The 13,174-nt window shown below is 44.2% G+C and overlaps 1 protein-coding gene across 6 annotated transcripts in view; it reads right to left on the bottom strand.

Annotated features, from left to right (window-relative positions):
• Positions 1-11,386, bottom strand: part of THSD7B (thrombospondin type 1 domain containing 7B) — a 321,145-nt gene extending 309,759 nt beyond the window's left edge. For 2 of the 6 annotated variants that reach the window (XM_068687385.1, XM_068687386.1), the window contains exon 1: positions 5,675-5,900. The gene's annotated coding sequence lies outside the window, so the exon portion shown is untranslated. Of the gene's footprint in view, positions 1-5,674; positions 5,902-6,193; positions 6,570-10,773; positions 11,192-11,243 lie in introns of those variants that run through there. The other 4 variants (XM_068687381.1, XM_068687382.1, XM_068687384.1 and 1 more) reach the window with 4 other exon arrangements.
• Positions 11,387-13,174: the final 1,788 nt, after the last annotated feature.

Raw genomic sequence — 13,174 nt, 5'->3', positions numbered from 1 at the left:
CCTTGCCAGATTGATGAAGGAGACCTCTTACAAGGTGATCCAGAAGGCAGTGCTGAGACCATTAATCATTTATCCGGTGAGGAGAATACAAAAAGCTCTGCCATTGATAGCATTATATTGGAAAATATCTTGACAAAACTAGCACCAGAAAAATAGCAAAGTTTTAATTAAAAGGTCAGACATTAGGTAGAGTATTACTTTAAATATTTCAGGCAAGTTCACATACACACAAAAAAAAAAAAATCAGATTTTCAGCAGAATTTGACACTTGTAGTTCTGCTCCTCCTTTTAAAAGCTTGATAATGATCAGGTCACAGCTTTTTTAGCTCTGCTAGCAGCATCCCCAGATAGCGAACAACTGTAAGAGTAATCCACTGAGCCACTTTAAATGCACTGCCAGGCTGCCAGTATTTCAACCTGCAGCTACTTATTTGGGGGGATCTGAACCCACTAAAAAGGCAAACATTTTTGATAACAGGCAGTTACAGAACTGGTTAGCACAAAAAATTCAGCCTACAGTGAGCACACCGAACCCCAAACACCTGCCTCCTGTGGTCTCCTCTGACCACCCTGAACATATAAGTCTTGATGCTGCCAAACAACCATCAGCTAAAATTTCTTAAACATGTGTGATGTATGGAAATACCTAAAGTACTTAAAGCTGAGTTCAGACTAAAATGCTTGTCTTCTTCATTTTTATTTGGCTCAATAAAGAAGCCCACACTGTCCTTACAGAATTCATGAAACTTTTCTGACAGATAAACAGGGAAATGCAAAGATCAACATCACTTATGCAGTCGAAGGGTCTTGCTAGAGTCTGAAGTATTTTTCTTTGGAAACAAGTCTTTAACCTTCTTTAGGTGCAGAACCTCACGTTTCACTTACTACACACCACACAACAAGACAGTCAGCCTCCAGACTTTCTGAGCCGTGTCCACCTGCAGACCTCTGCACGTTTAACCGGAGTGCAGCTGCAAGAGGAGCAGGGAAAAGGCAAGGCAGTGGGCTGTACTCACCTGCCTCCCTTGAATTGCCAGGAATTTCATGGGCTGGCCTGAGAGACTTCTGCCATCTCAAAATGAAACAAAATCTATCCCTAACAACTCTCTACCAGCCTAATAGGAAATACGTTTTCCTGTAGAACATGCAAAAAGGGGGGAAATGATCCAAACACATCATTACATAGTCCAATAGGATTTCTTACAAACTCTAGAAACTGCTTCGCTGAAAGCAGGCTCCTATTAACTAAGTCTAAAAGGCATATTGGCAAAATAACTGCAGAAGTCAAAGTCTAAATAATTTTCCACAGATTGTTAACAAGCGTATCTGAAATAAAGAGGATGGAAAAAAAAACATCCACCACCTGTTGCTACACAATTAAACCAATTCAAAGATTTAAAAAGAAATGTTTACAAATCATCATGTTTTCCCTACAACTCCCCTCCTTCCCTAGAGATGAGAGGATCCTAAGGACACAAGGAGGGAGGCAGAGAGTAGCGAGAGCATCACAGCAGTGAGAAAGCCTGGAAAAAATTTTAGCATCAAGTGACTTTACAAGAGATTCTTCTGCAAACAGAACTGTAGAAATGATGAAGAAGTTAATTCTTTCTGCAACACAGGGAAACTTTTGATTTCCAAACCCTTGCTTGGACAAATAATCATGCAATTAATCTATTGAATATGTTAAAGGAGGAAAGCAGAAACAGCTTCATTACCACTATACAGAATCATACAAGCAGCTGTAGAAATCCAAGTTCCTTAAAAATTATTGCCACAATGAAACACTATAATCTATTTCAATAGCAAGTTCTACCGCGTATCCATGATTCCCTGAATATTCACACATTTCCAATATAGCCTGAACCAATGCTAAGCATTCAGCAACATAGTGCAAGCATACATCAGATAATTCACATATTCTAAGCCAACATACCTCTTTAATAACTCCATAACATTAAAACATCAACTCGAGAGAATAGAACATAACTCGCAAACAAAAAGACGTCAGCCTGAAGATGGAAGATCAAGCATGACATTTACTGAAGGGCTGTGATAATAATATATCAGGAACTTCTTACCAAAATTTAAAAACAAAAAATAAAAACACACACACACTTCGAGTGGTATCTAATTGGCCCAAGGCACTGACAGTATGTGCTGCACTACCTAATTCCTGCTGTTAACATTTCTTGAAGGTTGATCCTGAACCATCTGTGGCAATGGAATAGAAAGTATTAAACACAGCACACAATTAGAGTAATGCCACAACACTTCAGCCAGTCAACACCAAGTTACCAGCATGGCAATCCTATTTTGGAGTAACAAGGAAAAAAAATGACCCCCATTTTTGGTATCTTGCTGTGTCATCCCTTACAGGCATTAACATTGCCCTTCTCCACAAGCAAGCCCTTAAAGATTCTGATCTGTTATCCTTTAAAGGGAGCAATTAATGCTGCTATTCAAAGTTTCTGACCTTTAGCTCTCAGTCCCGGTAGGGTTATTCAGATTTTTCTTTTTAAGTTTAGCTGAAAACAGTAACTATTTGCATCTTCCTAAAGGCAGACATGCATTAATCCCAACCACAAACTGGAGTCAGTTACAGAGAAGTAATTCCCAAAGCTTTCACCTCCAAACACGCTCTTCCCTTCAGGACCAGATGCTTTCCAAATTCTGCTAGCATTTCCAAATCACTTCAGTTTTGATGTTCTCCCTTCCAGAGGTATTTTAGCAAATAGCGTTGAAAATGCTTTCAGAGCAGCATGAAGTTTCGCATCCCATGCTGCATTCCTCCTCCTCTGCAGGAGGATGACCATTGCTATGATTATTTTCAGCGAAGCTGCAGTGCTAGGTTCAATTTGCTTTATTTTCACTGACACTCTCCCCACTCCATTTTCCTGCCCCCCTTTCTTTTCCTCAAAATTATATACTCAGTTTCACTGCTGCTTCTTTTAGGAACATTCCTAAGGAAATGTCACAAAATCAAATTAATGTAATTACTATTCGTTGTCTTCATCTAATTTTTACTTTAAAGCCACCAAACGTGGAGAAAAAATGAGCATGTTATCTTCCAAACTGACCCACACTGGCATCTTGCACTTTCTTTTCAAAGTATAATTAACACATGCTGTCTTTTACAAGGCAAAAATTCCCCCACACAAAAAAAAATCGCATCCCTTACAGTCAAAAACAAATCATCAATTCCAACCTATCGATACTTCTGTGTTAAACATCCCTGATAGGAGAGTCGTTATCTTGGATAGGAGAGGCTCATCTTGGAGACTGACAGGCCAAGATTCCTCTAGACCCAGAGAAAGGGTACTCCAGAGCCGAGAATCATCCAAATAAAAAGACAAAAAGTTACGGCTATGTAAACGAAGAGAGAGCCAGGCTCAGCTAGCGCTGTGCAGGGAAGAGGCAATCAACTTGACAGTAAGCGTAATTAGTGTTGTACTTCCTGCCAAGATTAGACATGATATAAGCATATATATCAGATGAATTTGACGTGATATATTACTACTGATGTGCCCAAATATATAAAACGGGGTGGAGAGTGGATGGTGTGGCTTTTGGAGGGGTGGGAGTGTATTTTTTTGTTACTATTTTATGTTAAGGGAGGAAAAAAAGTATTTGACATGCCATTTCTGTCTCCATCTCATTTGTTCATTAAAGTTTCCTCTCCTTTCTAGCTTCTATTTCCATCATGATCAGAGTGACATAAAACATCCTCTTTGTTGCCGCTCACTAAAATCGAAGCTGCATCATGTCTCTTTTTCATGTCTTTTCTCCCCTCCTTGTCATTCAGAGGTTTCAATCCATCGGCTTTCTGCACACATTTGCAGTCCGAGCCTGTTTCTCAATGCCAGCCTTCTTGTTTGCCTCTTCTCTTTCTTGTTTTCACTCACCAAAACTCCTTCCTGTCATGTATCAGCTCCAAATTGCCACCATCTCATAGTTGTCACTCACACATCAACCCCTTTTCCTTGTCCCCATGCCAGACTCCCATCTTTGCAAACAGCCACTTAGTATGAGTAGTTTCCTATTGTTTTAAATACGCACCTACTGCTTTCCTTTCCATGAACCACACATTTACACCTCACTGCTCTCCGTCAACTCCTAAAGCTCCTCTGCATTTGCTCTTTTTTCCACCAGGTTAGCCTCAGCACGGTGGACTGTCCCAGCCCATATTTTTCTTGCTCTCTGTGGCACACTGACCCAACATTTGAGACTCGTTTCAGATCTCTCTGCATTTAGCAAAACAAGACAAATTAGTGAGACACGGCACTGACTGCTGCAAAGAAATCTGTCCCTACCCAACTCCAGCCCCAAGCTCCGCAGACACACAAGACAAACCACAGCATGATCTAAACTGTCAACAGAAGCCTCAAAAACCCTTATTTGAGAGTTATTCTATCAAACACATGTTTCTAATACCTAATTTGGGCCCAATACCTGAAAAGAAGAAAGAGAATCATGCCCAACTTGACACAAGAGCAGAAATAACAGGAAGACAGGAATCCTCAAGGCTCTTAGGGCTGGACCTGAAGATTAATGGGCTTCTCTGTTCAATTGCCAAACTGCAAAAACAGTGAAGAAGGAAAAGAAAAAGCTACCCAAACCTGAACACCACCCCTTCCAAAAAGAAAAAAAAAAAAAAAAGAACTGAATGAGAACGGAATGCTTATTTTCTTTCTAGCTTTTGCTAGAAAGCAATCCTAAAGTTTTCCCTTAGAAGCTGTCAAGTCTTATTGCAGAGAAGTGACCACTTCACTGAGAGGAAATTTAACCTTCTGCCTTTTTTTTTTTTTTTTTTTTTAAATTTCCACTTTTTCCAAATATTTACTTAAAACTATCGCAATGAAATCTTGCAACCCCTAGACAAAACATAGCAAGTTTCCAAATTATTTTAGTACTTCTAAAATGGTGATCTCTCACTAGCAATACACTCTCTGTAAACTAAGATTTAGCTTGAAGCTCTGACCCTCTCAGTTTAACTGAATCTCAAACTTCTTACTAAAGTACCTGAAATGGAAAAAATATATATTTTTTTTTTTGGATGGAAAGTTTAAAACAACTTCACCTCAAGAAGTAAGCCTTTACCTGGACTTGTCTGTACTACTCCAGCAAACACAGAGCGTATTGCTGTTCATTTCCTGACAAATTACTCTCCAAGAGAATACAAATCATCAGCACTGAGCTTCAGAAACGCTCTGGAAGAGCTGTCTCAATTCACTAGAGACAAAAAGCCAGCCACCGAGCAGACTACGTCCCAGTGGAAAGCCTCCGTCTCTCATAAACAGGAGTTTTAATCCCATTCACTAATGGCTGAATTACATTCACCTTTATTGTGCTACATCTTCAGACAGCTTTTCCATCCACTACATTTTTTTGTTATTGCCATATTCTCTATTTTATTAACAACTGTAACATAATTCAATACATATTTCTAAACAAGACAGGTTATCTTCCTGACTGCTTTAAAACATTTCACAGCTAAAGCACAGCTGAATTTTTAATTAGGAAAACAAAACCAGGAAAAAAAAAATCCTACTGTGTGTTTCTATTGGGATGATTCGTACAATATATTTGCCTTATCTGTCAAGCCTCCCCCACCACCCAAGTTTCCTCTTTCCCAAATGAATGCCCTGTATTAAAGCCGATACTACACAAACCATACCTTATCTCCAGAGATTCTTGCAGTCACCGACTCCACCACATCCACTGTTACTGACGCTATATATCGTGTTTACTACAGATACCCAAAATGAATTACAGGATCTGAAATGTGTGCTGCCTGTAGTTTTCTAAGTATCTCAGGACACATAGGTTAATGCCCAGGAACCACTGCCCCCATACTGCGGTAACCACACTCTCACTGTCCTGGCCTCTCAAATACCTGGTAACAGAACAGCTGAAAACAATTTCACACACCCCAGTGAAAACACAGCAATTTACTGACAATAGACACCTGAGCAAAGACAAAAACCTCTACCTAATGACCAAATAACACTCTTGCCATGTATGTATATTTAGATAAAAATCTACAAACCCTGCTATGGCGAGTTCCGCTCTCCACAATCTCCTGTTCTCAACACAACAGACAGAAATCTAGGCTGCTTTCGTAACATGCTGAAACTATGCCAACATGAGTTATTAGCTATTGCGGGAGATGGATCAAAAACTGCCTCCACTGTACCTGATAACTGAAGAGATTGTTTCGGGTGATCTTCCTTTTGGAAGGCTACGCCAGGCTGGAAGAGCCAAGAGGCAGGAGCATCCTTCTGCCCAGTCTTGTCAAGTTGGGGACAGATGAGAGCGATTCACTCGCTCTGAGCAAGGGCAGGAACATAAGTCTGCCACCCTAATTTAATCTGTTTCCAGCATTTCAAAAATCCTTACTATTCACTGCTTTCTCCTTCTCTGAAGGAATATTTACATCTTCTATTTAAAGAAGTGAGTCAGACTATTTCTCTGTTTCGGAATAGTTTTTAAATAGCTCGAAAGGTTTGTTTCATTTTTTAAACAGACTTTCTCTCTCTTTTCCATACAACCCTTCTAGGCCACATCACCCCAGCTGAAACACTTTTTATACTTTACTACACCACAGCTGGGTTTGTGAGCTCTCCCTGTGTCACAGACAGGGGGAGACGATCTCTTGAGGTCCCTTCCAACCCCTAAAATCCTGTGATTCTGTGAGACAGGTGCTGCGGACAAGCAGGCAGCAGATAGCCCAGGTGCTCCCCCACAACCTGCCCATAGCCAGCTCAGCACATACACAGGGAGCCCAACACCTGCTGACCATGTGAGCAGACACTTCTGCCCAGGAAAAGCCAGGGTCTGCAACCCCACTGAGAGCTACTTTCCATCCCACAGTGGACAGTGCTGTGCCAGACAGGCAAGGATGGGGTCTTTTGGACTAAAATAAACCTGCTTAGGCAGGTTGAATTTATTATGTCATTAACACACAGTTTTCTTTGCTTTCTTAGTGGCCCTTGAATGTCTCCGCCCTTATCCCTTTCATATATTTTCTCAGAAAAGCTTCCTACTATGTGAACACAAGGAAAGGAAAGAAAAAAAGAAAAACAAACAAACAAACAAACCCTTTTAAACTAGCTAGTTTATTTTCAGATAAAATATATGCTTTAGCAAGTAAGTTGGTCCCAACAGAAAAGAAAGAGAAGCAATCAAAAAACCTTCCTCCCCCAAAATTAGAAGCAGATTATTGTTCAGAATGCTTTTACTTACACTTCCTTTTTTATGATTTTTATTTGTTGAGCTTTTATTTTGATGGAAACAGTAATGCAGCATGTCCTTACTACTCAAGCGTTTAAACTAAATACAGCAGAAATACAAAGGAATGCCTAAAGATGACTCAGTAAGGAGCACTCAACAAGGAGCAGAAAGAGCATTACCAGTATGTTCCTGCTAGGCTCACTAGTCCAAAGCACAGTATTTTTAGCGTGTCATGTTCAAGACAAGAGGGTACACAGCAAGCACTTGTGCTCAGACCCAGCAGCGAGTTAGGACGGTCTGTTGGTGATGCAGAGGCTGGACTTGTGCAGGCTCACAGAGCGAGCACAGAAACCTTGCAGAGTTTCTGATGTAACTTGACCAAACCAACTCTTTTTGTTGTTGTTATCCTCTGGCACAACTCCCTAGGGTTTTTCAAGTAAACGAACTCATCTTACTTGTGGTGCTTCGCCTGTTTCCCCTACCACAGCACCCATTTTGCCACCACCATGGAAAGAGGCCTGCACGCGGTGGGACATGGCCTACAGGCCTGCAGCATGCTGCCCGGGCAACCCCACTGCCTCCTCACAGCCTGCCCACCTGTGCACCTGATCTTGGGGCAAACAACAGAAAATGTAACCTCGCTAGTATTTAAAATGCTGCCTCAGGAGTAAATTATATTTTTTCAAAGCTCAGGCGAAGAGTGGTAGGGACGCATGGGCAAGCTCAGGGTGCAGAAGGACCCAGAACATGCTGCACCACAACGGCACAGAGGGTTTGGGGCTAGTAAGTCAGATCTGTTGTACTAAGAAACTCAACTGTAATGAGGCAAGACGGCCCATCCACAGCTGCTAAACTTCCCTGGTTTACAGGTAAACCACATCAGCTCTCCCTCCCCTCAGCTGCACTGGTAACACAGGAGCCTGCAAGCTGTGGCCAGAACCAGAGAAAATTTCATCTTCTGTCTATTGTGTTTACTAACAGTAAAGCTAAGTTTTGCAAAAGCAATGCTTTTGTCTCGCAGAACTGAAACAAACCCCTGAGATTCAAGCAAATTCCTAACTGTTGATAACCCAGACACGTGCTTTTTGAACACTCTCCCTGGCAGCCTGGCCGGACAGCATCTCTCAGCTATAAAACAACTCAAGTTCCTACAACAGCCTCTGCATCAGGCAGCTTGAGCAGACAGGCTTCCACTTTTCCTCTGATCTGGCCTATCAATAGCATTGACCCCAGGCACCACATTCACTGATAAAGCACAGCATACACCTGCAACAGAGAATGGAGAACTTACCTCGCTGAACAACAGCCTGAAGGCATTTCCATCACCTCTTTAATCGGCAACAGCATCCCTGTTGCTCAGCTTTCATAATCCCTTTAAGTTATGGTGGATGGCTGCAAGAAGCATTGCAGGGCAGAGAGGCAGAACAGACAGGCATTTATGTTGTCGGCACAGCGCTGACAACTCGGGGTATTTATTTATTTTTTTATTATTGTTTTCTTATCCCACTCTTCGCTTACAGCCTGTGCAGCCAGACAAGCTTAGTTGCCTTGGACACCTGGATAAGACCACTCACATCACAGCACATCTTCCAGCACGACCCCCTGCCCACCTACTAACAGCTACAGGCAATCAAAAGCTGCCAAAGTGCAGCCACCACCTGTTTTCTCCAGTCCCCAAGACCCTTCTCATGTCGCTACCTCTGTGCCATAATTCAACAGCGAGCTTGGCACGCGGTGCCCGCAGCATCTGGCATGTTTCACCTGCTCCAGCTCAGCTTCCTCACGTGCTCTCCTGTCACCAGCCGCGGTGCCAGTGGCTGCTGTTCCACGCACACAGAAGGAGCAAGTGTCTAAAGCAGGCACGAGAGCGCTGCTGATCTGTTTGATAGCAGTGTTTCCGAGGGCAAGATGTAAGAGACTGAAAACTGGTTTAGGGGGAAAAAAAAAATTATACTGAAGTGCAAAGAGACCTCTGGGAATCCCCACAAAGCCAGACTTTTTGCCGGCAAACCCCAGAACTTTTGTGCTGTAAGAAGCAGTTAAAAGCAACAGCACGAGTGCCTCCTACCAGAGCAGCGTGTCAGCAAACATACATCAGCGCGATCCTTATCGGTAAAGCTTTCTAGTGAAGAGATGTCCCTAGAAAGCAGTCACTAACAAATACAGTTTTCCTGAATATCATTACTGATCCAGAAGTAATGAAATAGCAGATAATATGGCCCCAGGGTACAAATCAACCACCTACCCTAATGCATACAGATGGAGCTCAACAGCTCTTCTGGTCTTCCATTACCAGAGTGAAATGGGATCTCTGAAACACGATCATTGCAAAACAGAAGAGAAGCTTATTCATGAGCAGTGTTTATTTCTGATTTTTTCAGAAAATGCTTTTAAATGTTGCAAACAGAGGGAAAAAAAAAATCTGCTTTTCTGATTGCATGATAATAGGCATAGCTTTCCCTCAGAGAAGAGAAATTAAAAAGCAGAATGTAAAATCTCCTGCTCTGATTTTGCAGAAAAAAAAAAAAAAAAAAAAAAAAAAAAAAAAAAAAGCTTTGCTAAGAAAAGTATCTAAATACTTTCAATAATAATTAGCCATGAAACTGTACCCAGTCCCACCAAACAAAGTAGCAAAACTGTCAGGACTTACAGCAGGCTCATGCTCCTCCTGTTGATGTTACACCAGGTAAAGCAGTAACTTCCACAGTGCTCTCAAACTGCCTCAGCAAGCGTGTGAGGTACAGGCAGGCACAGAAACCCTCCGTTTCCACCCTTAGGAAAACGTAGCACTTAACAGCAAGAGCCTACTCCTGCAAAGACGTTATGTTGTGCATTTTGAGCTGGTCACACTCCCATGAACCAGCCAGCCCAGGGTGCAGCTCCACACACACTGCACGCGTGCTGACGTATCCATATGTACGTCTCCGAGAGGTACCCCTGCACACCCAGTAATGTTATGCTTAAGTCATCTCTTTGGCACGACCTTACTTGAACCCCAATGAAATCCTTTCAGAAGCTAGCTTACCACTTTTGTAAAAAAAGTTTGAAGATTTTACAGTGCAGGTTGAACACCCACACAGGGCACCCACGTGGCAAAAGGCGCAAGAAACAGAAGTTCCCCTTGTCACCATGTCCCTTCTCAAGCGCTTTCAGTGGCACCTGTTTCTAACAGGTGCATCATCCTGCTCCTCCATGCAGGCAATAAAGACATCCTCTACAAGCTTTCTTTCAAAAAAAAACACTGATTTTTTTGCTCTCACTAGATAAATTAAACAACATGCAATTACACAGAAGAGCTAGAGGCGGGGGTCAGCAAGTACCTCTGTGACCCCCAGCTCCCATAAAAGCATCCCCAGCCACCCGAGTGGGTGGCAGCAGGGGAGCAGGATCAGCTAGCCCTCCTCCTTACCTGCTCCCCCCCAAGAAACTCCACATGCTTTGACCTTGAGAGAACAACAAAGCACAAGATAAACAAACACACAAGCATGACAAATTCGGAATCAAGGGTTACAGGAGCTCGCGGTTAAGGAAGCAGCAGATTACCTTATTTAAAATCACTGACCGAAGAACCAACGGAGGGAAAAGACAAGTCAAACATTTCAGTGGTGTGAGCGGGGCTGGGTGGTTGACAAAGTATGATTTTATCAGCCATCCTGCACGACGGAGAGAACCAAAAAAAAAAGAGAGAGAGGAGAGAGAGGCAGCTCCGCGAGCCGCCGCTGCGCTACTTTTAAAAGCCCTTTAAAGCCAGAGTTTGCAGCAGCCGCCTCCCGTAGCCCAGCCGGGCTCTGCCCGCTGCCCTAATACCGAGCCCTACTAACTAACACCTCACCGCGGACCTCCCCCGGCACCCCAGAGCGCAGGGGAGGCGCGCCGGGGCCGGGTACCCGCATCCCACCCGCAGAGCATCCCCATCCCGCCGGGCTCCCGGGGGCCCAAAGCGGAGAATTTGGGCCGGGGCTGCCCGGGACCCCTCCCGCAGACCCTCTCCCCATCCCGGAGGGTGGCCGCACCTCCTGTCGGCGGGGCGGCTGTGCGGTGCCGGCGCCGCGGGCGAGCCCCCGGGGCGGTCGGGGCGGCGCCCTGAGCCGCTCGGCCCCGCGGCGCGGAGGGGCTGCCTCGGGCGGGCGGAGCGAAGATGGAGGAGGCTCGGCAGCCGCCCCCCGGCCCGCCCAGCGCACCGGCACGGCTCCCGGCTCCGGCAGCAGGACGAACGGGAGCCGCCTGACGCCCTCTGCCGAGCGGCGCCGACAGGGAACGGGATGGGACGGGACGGGATGGCTTGGCATGGCATGGCATGGAATGGCATGGGAGGGGACGGCATGGCATGGCATGGCATCGGATGCCATGGGAGGGGAAGGGAAGGGGGCCCAAGGGTCTCCACTGTACCAGGCAGGCTCCTCCATCAAGAGCAGCGAGCCAACATTGGGCGTTTGCAGCTTGGATACCCTTTGGGGCTACCCTTTGGGGGATGCTCCTCAGGCGTCTAAGGTCAAAACGGACTGACTTCTCCACGCATCCTATTAGCCACGAGGTGATCCTACCAACTGGGGCACCATTAGTTGTGGCTGTATGCTGCCACAGCACCAAACTCCCAACCCTGCGTTTTTCCATCCCTTCTCACTGAGCACACCCCGCCTGCACCTGCAAAAAGCCCCCCTGGGTCATCCCCTGTTTTCAGGAATTCAATTAGTGCCCGAGATCACCGAGCAGGCTGACGGCCTCGATTAAGAAGGGAATATTTATTGATTGCAGGAAGAGGAGGAAGGGTGGATACTGAATCCATCACTTTTTAAATACACAAAGTGAATGATCTCAGTTTAGTTTATCGGCACTGCTTAGAAATTCAAGTAGGCATTATTCGGTGCAGCCAAGGCTTTTTTTACACCCAGTTAATACATTAAGGGATTATTCAGGAAAAATTAATGCACATATCCAGCTTACCAAGTACCCGATGACTGTACGCACATTGCCATTACTACAATATTTATTCCACCTTTTCACACAGTTCTTATTTCTGCGCTCTTACAGAAGGCTCGTTCTCACACTATGCAGAGTGTGAAACTAATTATGACTACTGAGAGTGAAAAATAACTCCACTGACACGAAGCTGCTATAAATGAATGACAGTCGGGCCCTGGAAGACTAACACATGACCTCTGCACTAACACTGCACCCCAGGGATAACCTAGTCGGGCTCTGAAAATTAGCTCACCCAGCAAGTTTTCCATTCAGTGAGAATAATGTATATAATGTTTCTTGTGACACAGTTGTCACTCACGCTTCTCATTTTATTTTCTCTTTACATAAATTTTACATATCAGAAAATCATTATGCGCTGACTGTTCATATTACCGTAGCATCCACAGATGCCAAATGAAACCAGAACTTCATTGTGCTGTGTAATAAGCAAGTGTTCTTCCTACAAAGGAAAGAAATAATAAGCAGTAGAATAGAGATGAAGGCAGAGAGATGTGATGATATTTTAGCATAGGGCATACAGTCGTTATCCCAGACTGAAATGCGAGTTTCCTGCCCCAGGTCTGTTCTGCCCGTTTCTCTCACCAATGACTGGGCATCTTTCCTGGGACAGGAAAGTCCACCAGAAAATGCAGTTGATTCGGTGAGGAATGCCCCAAACCAGTTTTTGTGAGAAAAGTTGCACTTCCCAAAGTAGAAATGCTTCCTCAAAGTCAATTCCTCTAAAAAAAAAAAAAAAGGTTTTCTCTGGGGGTGTCTCAGGGCAGAGAGCCCTGCCCCAGGTCCCAGCAGCGATTACCAGAGGGCAAGCTTGCCATCAGTGTGCAAGCTCAGGGCCCGCTCCCTTCATTGCACACATTCGGGCTTTGCTTCTCTGTCTTGAAACTACAGTGTTCCTCAAAATCTTTGTGGAGGAACATATGTTATCTAAAAGATGTGTAGAAAACAAACACAGAGTGAATAG

The sequence above is a fragment of the Anas acuta genome, chromosome 6, assembly GCF_963932015.1.
Source record: "Anas acuta chromosome 6, bAnaAcu1.1, whole genome shotgun sequence".
Taxonomy (NCBI): Eukaryota; Metazoa; Chordata; class Aves; order Anseriformes; family Anatidae; genus Anas; species Anas acuta.
This window is presented reverse-complemented; position numbering and strand designations above follow the sequence as displayed.